We start from the raw sequence: 12,842 nt of genomic DNA, 5'->3' as shown, positions 1-12,842 counted from the left end.
GGATTTTTTTTTAATCAAATAATAGTACCCTAGGAAATTTATTGCCTCACCCATTCCTTCTTCAGGACTCCTCAGCCCCTGCATTCCAGTTTCTTCATGGAGAGAGAGACATCATAGCCTTTCTTAGCAAAGCAAAAGCAAAGCAGAAATCAGGCCATGCAGCTAATGGAAACTCTTCATTTTATCTTTCCATCAAGTATTGGTTCTTTGATAGAGAAAAGAAGGCTCTGCCAAAAGCCAAGGGCCTTTGAATAAATTCTATCCTAGCCAGGAAGCCCTAAAAAGCTACTGTTGTAGTAGCAGCTACAGGGAGTTGATTATGCCACGTTGGCCACCATAATGCAAGCCTTCAGTGTCATGAGCATAGTACCAGTGGAAAGATGCCACCTTCTCCTTAGCTTCACTCTGCTTGGGTTTTATAATTCTAAGACAAAATCCCCCTTTCTGCATCACTTCCATTACTAATGTTGCTCTGTTCAGTGTCCTTTTTTAGAGACCCTCCATGGATATGCAGCCCAGTGATGCCCCTCCCTATTTCCTTTAGCACAGCAAAACCAAGACCACCATTTTATCCTCCGTCCTTTCTCTCTTCTGTGGGTTGTGATTCCATGGTCTCTCCTGTTTCCTTCAGACCTCGCTTCTTCCCACTGTGGAAAGAAGAAGTAGTGAACACTGCATTTTTCCTCTCGCTGAATTCTTGTAACACTTGACTGTGTTTATAATAATGTATATAAAACACTTGAAACAGAACACTCAATAAACATCAGCAATTATCATTGCTACTTATAACTATCTGCAGTCTTCTACAGTTTACAAGAACTTTGACATACATTGTCTTATTCTATTCATTCAACAAATATATTTATCAAATGCCTATTATATGCCTGACACTATTCTGGGTAGTTAATAGAGAAATGAACCACATAGACATGATCCTTGACTTCAGAAAGCTTACAATTTTAAATTTAAGTTGACATATCCACTACTTTGTATTAGAATTTTGGCACTGGAAAGAATGGCATTAGAAACCAGCTATTCCATTTACCCAAAACAGAAATTACTTCTTCTGTATCTACGTCTATAGCACCAAGAATGGGTGGTCATTCTTGACCAAACATTCTCTATATTTGGTCTTTTCTGACCATTTGTACATTTTTCTTTATGCCAAGCCCTCATCTGCTTCTTTCTCATTTCTACTCACTGATTCTTTCCCCGTGTTCTACACAGATGGCCCATTAAATGGTTAAAGACAGATACCATATCTTCAGGATCAGTCTTCTCATTCATAATTCTTCCCTTATGATGACTCCTTTTTCAAGAATCATTCGAAGTATTTCCCACGCGCCAGGCATTTTAGTAGGTATTTTCATATAATCTTGTCTAACCCTCACTATGAACCCTGTGCAATATATATAATTCTCATTTTGCTAATAAGAAAAATGAAGATGAGAGAGGGGAAGTCACCTGCCTGTGGCCACACACCCATATAGGCAAAGTCCCCCCATTGTCATGGTTAGTCCTCCTCTCAATGCTCTCTTGGTTTTTTGTTTGTTTGTTTTGAGACAGAGTCTCACTCTGTTGCCTGGGCTAGAGTGCCATGGCATCAGCCTAGCTCCCAGCAACCTCAAACTCCTGGGCTCAAGTGATCCTCCTGCCTCAGCCTCCCTGGTAGCTGGGACTACAGGCATGCGCCACCATGCCCAGGTAATTTTTTCTATTTTTAGTTGTTTGGCTAATTTCTTTCTATTTATAGTAGAGATAGGATCTCATTCTTGCTCAGGCTGGTCTCGAACTCCAGAGCTCAAGCAATCCTCCCGCCTCGGCCTCCTAGAGTGCTAGAATTACAGGCACGAGCCACCACGGCTGGCCTCAGTGGTCTCTTGTATGTCAGTATCTCCCTTCAGATGGAGCCAGTTCTAAGTACAGTGAGACTTCATCTTTCTTGATCTGGATGTGATTCTTCCCCTCATAGAGCCAAAGGCCACTTCAGCTTTTAGCAGTTACTTCACCCTGTTGGCTCATAGTGAGCTTATGGTTACCTTCAGGTTCAGGTCTTTTTTTTTTTTTTTTTGAGACAGAGTCTCACTTTGTTGCCGTGGTGTCAGCCTGGCTCACAGCAACCTCAATCTCCGGGGCTCAGCGATCCTACTGCCTCAGCCTCTCGAGTAGCTGGGACTACAGGCATGCGCCACCATGCCGGCTAATTTTTTCTATATATATTTTTTAGTTGGTCAATTAATTTATTTATATTTTTGGTAGAGGCGGGGTCTCGCTCAGGCTGGTTTTGAACTCCTGACCTTGAGCAATCCGCCCGCCTGGGCCTCCCAAAGTGCTAGGATTACAGGCGTGAGCCACCACGCCCGGCAGGCTCAGGTCTTTCTGATATGTATTATCATCAAGCACGGTCTCTCACCTTCTCTACTTTCTTCCACACTCTGCCTGTTTGGGTCCTATCCATCCAGCTCATGCCACCGCTTTAATGAAACCTTTCCTGATTCAACATTATCCCAATTGAATGTGATCTCTTTCTCTCTTCATAGAATTTCTGTCTATATTTTCTGAGCAGTATTTTGTGTCCTTGTTTTGCTCTTTAATCGGGCCATGTGTCTTATTCTGGCCCTTATGTCCCATAGTGCCTTGTACACAGGGGTATCCAGCAAACACTTTCAAATGAACAAATACTGTAACTGGGAAATTCATATTTTGTCTCTAAATGAAATGCTTTACACATCCCTGTTAAATGTCTTAAGTAAATTCTTTCTAACTTCTCTATGGCTATGGGGCTCATTCTCTGCTCCGTCTTGCACAGTGCTTTGTACAGAGCACCCACCAGGAACTGTACATTATCACATTCCATTTTCACAGCAGTCCTATGAGTAGGCATGATCTCTGTTTTGCAAATGAGGAAATGGAGAGTCAGAGAGTTGAGGAGCCATACCCAGGATCACACAGCTCACAAGTAGCAGAACTGAGATTGATTCAAACTGAGATCTTCCTGATTCTGATGCCTATGTTGTTTCTGTCACCCTGTGCTGCCTTTCTGAAGTAAAGCATGTGTCTCTTCCGGAGATCAGTTGTGTCTGGGGCAGAGTCACCCCAAGCAGGCAGTTGTTTGGCTGAGTTGGGGAGACCTTTCTCTCCAGATTGCCCTGCAGAGGGTAAGACAGGTTGCCAGGAGCCCCTTTAGGTTCTTGAGCAGGTCAGAAAACAGGTAACAATGATGGTTGAAGGACAAAATGAGTAGAAGCAGCCAAGACATGAAATTATGGGAAAAGATTGGATATTACTTGTGTGTAGAACTCTTTCTCCTGATTTCCTCGCTAATAACTCTCTCACCTACTCTAAGTCTTCGCTCAAATGCTGCTTTCTCAATGGGGCCCCACCTCTCACTCCCTTACACAGTGTTACGTTTCATTTATTTTCCATAGCAGTTGTCATCTTTTAATATGCAACCTGCATAATCTAATTCCTGAAGTCCGATTTGCCCATACACACTCCTGATTCTAGTCAGCAACTTCCCCGAGACTGAGACCTTGGGCTAGAAGGCACACTCCCAGAGCCTCTCTCTTCCCCACTTACGAAGTCCCTTTTGGCAACAGAGTAAGAACAAATAAGAGAATAAATGTAAAAAGCCTATAGAACAAATGACTTTTGGAAGGAATCAAATTAGTGTTTATATAGATTTTCCTGTCCTTTTTCCCACAGTTCTGCCAAGGAAGGGGTGAAAGTTAGATTTCAATAATTATTTCCCAGCAATCACAGGTGGGAGAAACTCAAAAAGACTAGAAAGAGACCAGAAATGGGCCAGGGCTAAGGTGGCCTCAGAGCAGAGACAGCAGGACAGTGGGGCACAGAACAGCCTGTCCCACACACCTCTGCAGGGGGGCTGATCCTGAGAGACCCCCAGAGCCCCAGGCCCGCCCTTCTCCCCGATTCCCATCGTCGCAGGCTCCCGAGAATAATACAGGTCAGGAGCGTAAGTGACCTTTCACACCTCAGACAAGCTAAGTTTGTTTTCTCCTTTTCTGTCCAGCCCGCAGCAGGAGGGAGGGGGAAATGGGATGGGCCTTGTCGAACTTTCTCCTGCTACAATACCCCAGAGGAGTTGAAGTGGAGGGAGTAAAGGATCTATTTATTTTGGCTCAGGAGGGACAATGTAAGCAGATGGTCTTTGATGGGATTAGCGGCGTAATCTCTAAGACCCTGGTAAATTGGAAAATGATCCATTATATTCCACGAACCTTTGGCGGCTTCAGCTCCTGGGGAGGGAGGGGCAGGGCCCGGGGGCACCTTGTTAGAAAAGACCCCCCTCTGGGAGCGGCCAAATCCCGCACAGAGAATTTGGGAAGAGGTTCGTTAGCTGCGTGATGCAAGCCCCTCTCCTCTTGAGAGAGCACAGAAATAAGAATTCTCTCTGTGCCCTCTGAGAGCCTCTTTTTTCTCCTTTCCCCCCTCCCCCTCTTTTGGGTGCGCTGGGTGTCTTCACTGTCACCCCCTGCCCCCACCCCTTTTCATTCCCAAGGTGTTCAGGGGACTCTTCTCTGGGGAGAGAATGATATTGGGTCTCTTGCCTTGAAAAGTCAGAAGATTCTTCTTAGAATCCAAATTATATCCCTCCCACTGCAATTTCAGTCTATTTCCCACCCACTTGCCTCCAACTCGGTATCCCGGGAGGACCCCCTCCATTCTCCGCATACTTCAAGGCCAGGCAGAGAAAGAGCCAGGAGGGGGGAAGGGACAAACTGCTTGGGGAGGGGAGGGATTGGGAGGGGGGAATGGGAAAGGGGAAATAAGGTGATAATGAACGGCTCTGCCCAACCCTCCACACTCTCCACTCACCTCTATCCCCCAGAGCCCAAGCGCCTCAGGGCCTAGGATCCCCTCCATCTGGATCTCTGGGCCACTGAGTTGGGGGCATGTGGGAGACCCGTTCAGTATGAAATGTGGCGCGGTAAGAAGCATCGATGTAGGTTGAGTCATGTAAGTTATTTGCAGTACATGTGAAAACTTGCATTCACATGGCGCCTTGTAGTTTATAAAGAAACTTTGATGTAGAGAATATAATTTGGATTTCATAACAACCGAGTGAGGAGGGCATTCGAGAAAGATTAGAAAACCGGCCAGGTGTGGTGGCTCACGCCTGTAATCACCTGTAATCTCAGCATTTAAGGAGGCTGAGGCCAGAGGATTGCTTGAGGCCAGGAGTTTGAGACCAGCCTGGGCAATATAGTAAGATACCCACCCACAACTCCAGGGTGCCACCCTCCCCCCACAAAGAATAGAAAAATTAGCTGAGCATGGTGGTACACCTGTAGTCCCAGCTACTGGGGAGCCCAGGAGTTTGAGGTTACAGTGAGCTATGATCGCACCACTGCACTCCAGCCTGGGTGACAGAGGGAGACCCTATCTAGAAAGAAAGAAAGAAAGAAAGAAAGAAAGAAAGAAAGAAAGAAAGAAAGAAAGAAAGAAAGAAAGAAAGAAAGAAAGAAACTGATTGGAAAACAGGTTTTATCAAGGAGTCAGTAACATGCCTAAGGTCACCCAGTTTAATAAGTGACAGAGGAGGACTGAAATTTCACTTTTTTTTTACTCAGTTTATGGCTTGTTCCCCGTCAGTCTGCCGTCTTCCGTGCAGACTTATGTTCTGTCCGCCTATGCGTGCACACACACACACACACACACACACACTCTCGCATGCATTTTCTTTCTTGACTCTCTGTTTCTTTCCCAAATACACAAACATATTATAAATACTATATATGTCTATTTCATGTGTTTTTAATCTGTATAAATGGAATAGTGTTATTTCTGTCGTTCAGCTTTTAACTCTTTCACCCAACATTGTAGTAGGAAATCTATTCATGTTGATAAATACGTCTACATTTTTCCTTTACTGCACAATATTTTGTTCATTCATTTCAGCATTTGTCACTTTCAAAACTTTATTGTCACAGCCATTCTTGAACAGGTATCTGATTAGAATTGTATTGGATTTACAGATTTAACTTGGAGTATTAAAAACCAAAACACGATCAAAATATATATTTTTCCATACATAGAATCTCTGTAAGTCTCTGAAAGTAAATACATAAATAAATAAAGTGGGGGATGGACAGACAGACAGGCAGTACAAACAAATTTACTCAATTCCAAACACAAATCCCAACACTTTTGAGTGTATTAGCTTTTACTGTAAAAGATTCAGCAGGTGCCTGGTGGAGAGGTTCCAGGAGGAATATGACTTGTATTTTACTGCAGGCTATTTCAATGAATTGATGGATGTTTTATTTTAGTGTTATTTTTATAAAGAGCAACACTTTATGGTATGTATGTATTTGAGATAATTTGAGGCTGACACAGAGATTCAGAAATTGGTTAACACAAGAAGGCAAGAGTGGAGAGGCAGGAATCTAGAGCCATTCTCCACCTCCCTGCCAGCTCCTGCCCACACCCTCAAACAGGAAAATCAAAAGGTTAACATGACATTCCTGAATTGGAAGAAAAGCGACTATTTCTTATCTACAAAGACCCAAGCAGGCAGACACTAGGCACATGAATTCACTGAGTTACCATGACCCAGGGAAGCTGGTTTCCTCTCCCTACAATTTACCTGTTCAGAAGGAGGCTCAGAGAATTTAGGTAATTGGCTTAGAGTCACACAGCCAGCTAGGAAGTGGGACTGCCATCTCCGACTGCCCTCTTCCCAACATCTGCACTCTCTGCCAAGCTGTATGGCCTTTATGCCATCCTCTTCTTCCTGGAGCACCCTGTCTGCTCATTCACCTCAGGGCAGGGACTCTCCTGGGACGCCCTCTTGTTCCCTGTTCTCCTGGGCTTCACCCACAAAAGCAGCCCATTCCTCACCTCCCACTTCCACAGCCGATGTCTTTCTCTCAGGTTGGCCCACACCCAGCCACGAATTTATACACAACGCGTTTATTGATGAGGTCTAAAATGTTCTGGGATGAGCTAGACTGACCCACCAAATCTGAGCTGGTCTCCTTTGGACTGGCTCACACGCCGCGTGCATTCCCAGCTCTAAACACCTTTCCACTTGGAAGGACTTTGATGGCTTCCAATCCCAGACCTTCCTTTTCTAAAGGAGGAAAGGGGTGGAGGAAGTGACTTGGCCAAGGCCACATAGCTGATCATAGCAGCCCTTTCCTCACCTGTCCACGGATGGGAGGGTGAGGGCAGGGAGGTTGAGGGAGGTATCTGTTCGATTTCCCCCGACAGTGAAGTCAGCCAGGCCTTTTTAAAGAAGGGTGAGCTCGGGGACCAAGCCAGTCTCTTCCTGGATGTGATCCCAGAAGCGACTGTGCGCCTGGATCGGGAGTTCCGCTCGCAGGGCCCTTCTCTGAGGCCCCTTCCCTGCGCCGGACAACGGTGCGGATTCCCCCGTGCCCCGCGGTAGCTCATCCCCTTTGCCTACTTTGGATCCCGGCCCTGTCCGCTACTGGGATCACAGCGTCTCGGGACTGACTCTCGCAGCCTGGAAAGAAAAGAGGAGACCGGCTCCCAGCAGCCACGCGCGGAGGGGGCTTATCTGTGCCTCGGCCAAACGCCCCAGGGGCCGCGGCTGCCTCTTTCACTGCCCTTCTTCATCTCTCTTTCCCCCTTCATTTATTTGTGTTTTCCCTTCTCTCCGGCCTCTCTTCCTCCCCTGCCTGCCTCGCTCGTAGCCCTCCTCTCTTCCCGGCCCCTCTCTGCGGAACTCTGGGTCTCTGTGCCTCGGTTCTCTGCTTCTCTCACCCCGGCTTCTCCCGGTTGTTCACTATTCAGCCCCCTGCCCCGCACCACAGTCCGCGACTTGCCGCGTGCGGTGTGCGCGTGGAGAGGGATGCCGCCGCTCCGTGCCGGGCCGGGTCCCAGCGGCGGGCGGGGACCGGGCTGCGCGCCGCGGTGCCCAGGGCCGTCGGCCGGCCGGGCCGGGGCTCCGCTGGCGCCGCGAACCCAGGCACAGCGTCTACAGGGCCTCGAGGCCCAGAGCACGAAGCCTACGGAGCACTGACGCTGGGGGGTGTCGGGCTGGAGGCTCACTGTTGGTCTCATTTCCCCCGGGGATGGGTCCAGTGGCGGAGGTGGGGGCGGTGGGGGCCCTCTGTGTCCAGGTCCTTGGTGACCCGCTGCCAACGGCGGGGCGCGAGCTGTCACACGGTCAGGCGGGGCTCTTCGCCCGAGCCGGGTCCGCGGCCCGCGGCGAGCGCAGGAGGTTCCCAGACGCCGCGTCGCCCGGTCTGGACCCCTTCCCAGCGGACTCCTCGGAGCCTTCTCTTTTTCATTTTTTTCCTTGCCTTTTCTACCATTTAGTTTAACACCTTTCATGTCTTTGGGGGTGTTTCTTTTTTATTTCACTTGGCGTTATTTTATCCCTTTCTTTAATGTTTATTCCTTTTCAAGTAGGTTTTGTTTTTCCTTTTTATCTGTACCCGATTGATTCTCTTTTCCCTTTTTTGCTGACTTCTCGCCTGGGCCCTTCTGGTGCTTTCATTTCCGTCCCTTTTCCGCGCGCCCGTGGCGGCGCAGCTCCCGCGTCGGGCGGCGTGCGCGGTGGTCGGCCCGGGAGAGCGGGCGAGTGTCCCCCGCGCGTCTCGCCCTTCCGCCCGGAGCCTCCTTGGAGCCGCCCCGGCGAGTCCGCGCCCGCGCCGCTGCGGAGCTGGGACTTTGTGGCAAGCCGGAGCCCGAGCCGCTGTCGCCCGCGGGAGTGCAGACACAAGGCAGGGGCGCGGGCGGGGACCCTGCCCGCGTCTCTGGCCTGGCTTCGGCCTGGCCTAGGGGCAGACAGAGGGCCAGATCGCAGTTCACACTCAGAAGCCGCAGCCCGGCACACAATGGGACTCAGGGGCCTGCAGACCATCGTCCAGGCACGCACCGAATTACCCGCAAGCCTCAAGCCAACTCAAGGGCGCGCGTACACACAGCACACGCTGACAAACACACCAGGACCAACAAAGTGGTGACTGAGGAGAGTGCCCAGCAGCGGGACAGGGACCTGCCTGCTCACCAGCGGGCACAGCAGTAGCCTGGCACCCATATACACAGCCACCCGGAGTTCAGTACCTTTGCCTAGCCTGAGGTTTTGGGGGCTCCAACACTGGCTGCTTGTTTAGCTGAGTGCTGCAGCCAAAATGGGAGAGCTGGAGCCCTAGATGAGCATCGGACCTAGAGAACCCCGTGTGAAGCAGGCAGAAACCACACTGCACCAAGAAATGGCACCGTGGTAGAGTATAAAGCAGGCATGCAATACATGTGCCAGTATGTATTCTGTGCCACATGTGTCACGCACAGTGCTAGTGTTTGGACAGGTGCCTACATAGAGACCATTATTTATGTGAAAACAAGCAGAGGAGATGTAAATGGTTCTAGGAATAAAAGTAACATGTGTGTACCGATATAGCTACCAATATACACCTAGGAAGATGTAAAGCAGAAAATCTCTTTCCAGCTTATGAGTATGGTTATCAAGCTGGCATACTAGCCCAGGCGTCCCTGGTGGGCTCTAGTCTCCTTTCCAGGGCAGAGGGGATTGTTTGGTGCCATGGGAGCCCTGTGCTGAGACTGGATTATGAAAGAACCATATGTATCTGATCTATAATCAAGCTGCCAAAAAGGTGGTATTTGGGCAGCTTTACGGGGGAACCCTGCATCCCCAGAAGGTCTGGAAGGTGTTCTTGGCCGCAGCAGCCGTGAGAGTGGTGCTCAGACCTGCCTGAATGGTGACGGACGGATGGAGCCTGCCTGCCGGCAGGAATCAGTGCCGCACAGGCCGTGCTGGGGAGAAACACAGACCTGCTCAAGGCACAAACAGAGAGGTCCTGACAACCAAGCCCGGGAAGACGCTGGCAATGTGTGGGCACAGATGTCCAACTGGATTGCCAGGGAGATGAATTTCGTAGGAGAGAAGATGAGGTTAAGAGATATTTATGTGCACACACAGAGCTCCACAGGTTTGGAGCTTAATTATTGTGTGGGAGAGTTACTGAAGTAGGAAAGTCCATAGATCAAAAGAGAAAGGCTAGTGAGTCCCCCTCCTAGAATGCTGGGGTGTGTGGAGACGGGTGTCTAAGGGACAGACCCAGAGGGGTCTATCCATTGTCCAAATGACTCCAGATTATTATACTATCATAAGTGCAGAGCAATGCGCCTGGTGAAGTTGCAAATCTACTCGCCAATTTCTGGGCTGAGCCTGGGGAAGAAACAGGCTGGCGAGAGGGCCATATCCCAGGTCTCTAACATGGGAGGGAGAATGGAAAGCTTGGCCCCGGGGGCTGGCTGTCACTCTCTTCATCTGTCCTATCCTTGACCCAGTTTCTGGTGCCTCTCAGCACATTTCTCTTTTTCTCCTCTAGGTCTCAGTAGCCCCTCTCCAAGCCTCTACCCCTCTTGGTTTCTTTCTCCGCCCAGTTTGTCTTTCTCTCACTGCCTCTTCAGCCCTTTTACTCTTCTGTGCTACCCAGCCACAAAGGAGACACAGCCAGACCCAGGAGAAAATATAAACACAAATGCATGCCATAGGTGCAAGGATCATGGGTGATAAAGCCCATCCACCTTGTTGGTCTATATAAATATACATGACAGAAAATTTTCATTTTTGCATAAAAATCTAAGTACAACCGTGAAGTTTTGTTTCCTTCTGGTCTTTTGCCTGCTGTCTCCTTGAGTGTCTGTCTCTCAGGGACGCTTCTTCATGCTACCACTCCAGGCCCTCGACCCACCAGTTTCAATAATCCTACCTCTCCTCAACATTGTCTTCTTTGGAGTTTGCTTTAGGTGGGCAAAGGCTTTTTTGAGACAGAGATAGCTAGATAAACACTTTGCAAGCAGGAACCCAGAGAGAGACATTTGAAACTTGAAATAGATACTATCTCTAGGACATAAAAAGGGTTTAGGAAAACTCCTTTAGTCCACCTGAAGGTTGGAGGCCTCTTCCAAGTGGAGTGGAAGAAGAATATGGTGAAGCTCTGTAATCCCAGTCACTGCCCCATGGTCACCAAGGGCCAGCAGAATCCTACCCAGCCAGGCAAAGGAAGAAGTACCCAACTCAGTAGGCAAGTCCCTGGAATGATATGGAGGAAAATCAATACAAACCATAAAGATCCCAACTTCCCAACCACAGATTTGCTATAAATAATGTCTGAGTACAAGGGCGAGATGGAGTATGAAAAGGGAGGCAGTGTTGTGACTCCCTGGAGACTGAGGGCCCCAGTGGTGGAGATCTGGCTGGAAAGCCTGACACTGAACCTACCTACAATAGCACAAACCTAAGGGAAGAGAAGGGGCTCCAGCTCCATCTTGGTGGGAGAAAGGAGGGTCTGGAGATGGACCTTGTCGGTGTGATCTGAGCTTGTTATGTATTGGTTGGAATGAATGAATACACCAGAGACCACTGCCTGGGGTCCCAAGACCATTTACTAGGTGGTGGAAAAAGGGAAAGGATTTGATAATGTGGGATGGGCTCTGGATTCAGACTCAGACTCAGCCTCCAAGTCAACAGGGGGTGGGCAGGCCTGGCCCCCCATGCTGGCCCCGTGTCTAGCGAACCTGGCTGGAGAGGGCATCCCTCCTACCTCCATATAAACAGATCCTTGTTTTCTAACCACATCTGGAATATTTGTGCCTTATTCTACGTGAGTTTGCGACTCCAGCCCTGGCTCCTTCACTCTCTGTGAGCTGTGGCTCTGTCTCTTTCAGTCTCCGTCATTGCTTCAAGCTTTTCTGGCTTCATCTGTCTCTGTTTTCAGGTCTCTGTCTCTCCCCTCCTGCCCACCCCCCCACCTTGAATTAGCCTTTGTTAATTCAAAGGCTTCTCACTGAGCTCCTCCCCACTCTTCCCAGAATAACATTGAGTAAAATGAGATAAAACTCTCCCGCCCCTAGGTTTTTTTTCCTGTCCTACTCCCCTCAGCCCCCTCCTCCAGGGCTACAACCCCCTCTTATAATGTCAGATAATTGCTGGTGTGCAGCTCTGAGGAGCCAGAACTGATACCAGGGAAGGAGAAAGGGGGAGAGAAATAAATAATAATCTGCCTCCATTCAGCGTATATAGGTTACCTGATTTGCATATATGCTAATAATGCTATAATTACCCTGCTGTTCTGGCCTATGATCAAGTTCTATAAATATATAGGATATCAGAGCTAGGCCTAGCAACACCACCCCTGAAATCATACAGTATATGTATGTGTATGTGTGCATTTTATGTGTAATCTAGACCTATGAGCCTGTCTTTGTTAGAACACACTCCCTGGCAGATCCCAGCTCTCCTGGCTTTCAGCTACCCCTCCTGCGTTTTGAGGCATCTCCAAGGGAGGAGGAAAGAGATGCGTGAATGAGAAAATATTCTAAGTTATATTTAATTCTTAGTATTAGTTTCATTATGAATGCTATGGCTATTTTTAAGAAAATCAAAGATTTCCCAAAATTATTGAATTAGTTATTATTAGCGACATGCCCCCACCTCCTACAGGCCCTCACTTTGGGCTGTGGGCTGGGGATAGGAAGAGGAAGCCTGTATCTCCTGGGCCTATTGAGATGTTTCAGAAGATGCTTTCTATGGGAGAGCAAGTGTAGTCCCTGTCCCCAAATCTGCACCTCATGCCTTAGTCTCCCTACACGCTCCCCACTCTTGCAGGAAACCAGGGGGAAGATGCGCAGGGGGGTGTGCAGATTTTTGGGTGATGGTGGCAGAAGTGGGGAGGAAGCTTGGAGGAACATAAAAGGCAATCCACAGCTGTCTGCTTTTAATTATAATTATCCCCTTTTGCTTCCTTTCTGGCTAATGAGGGGGGGGAATTTAAATTTTTTTTCTCCCTTTTCTCTCCTCCCTCCTTTCCCTGGAATTG

This window comes from Microcebus murinus, chromosome 2, assembly GCF_040939455.1.
Source record: "Microcebus murinus isolate Inina chromosome 2, M.murinus_Inina_mat1.0, whole genome shotgun sequence".
Taxonomy (NCBI): Eukaryota; Metazoa; Chordata; class Mammalia; order Primates; family Cheirogaleidae; genus Microcebus; species Microcebus murinus.
The sequence above is the reverse complement of the archived record's forward strand: the minus strand, read 5'-3'. Positions refer to the sequence as shown.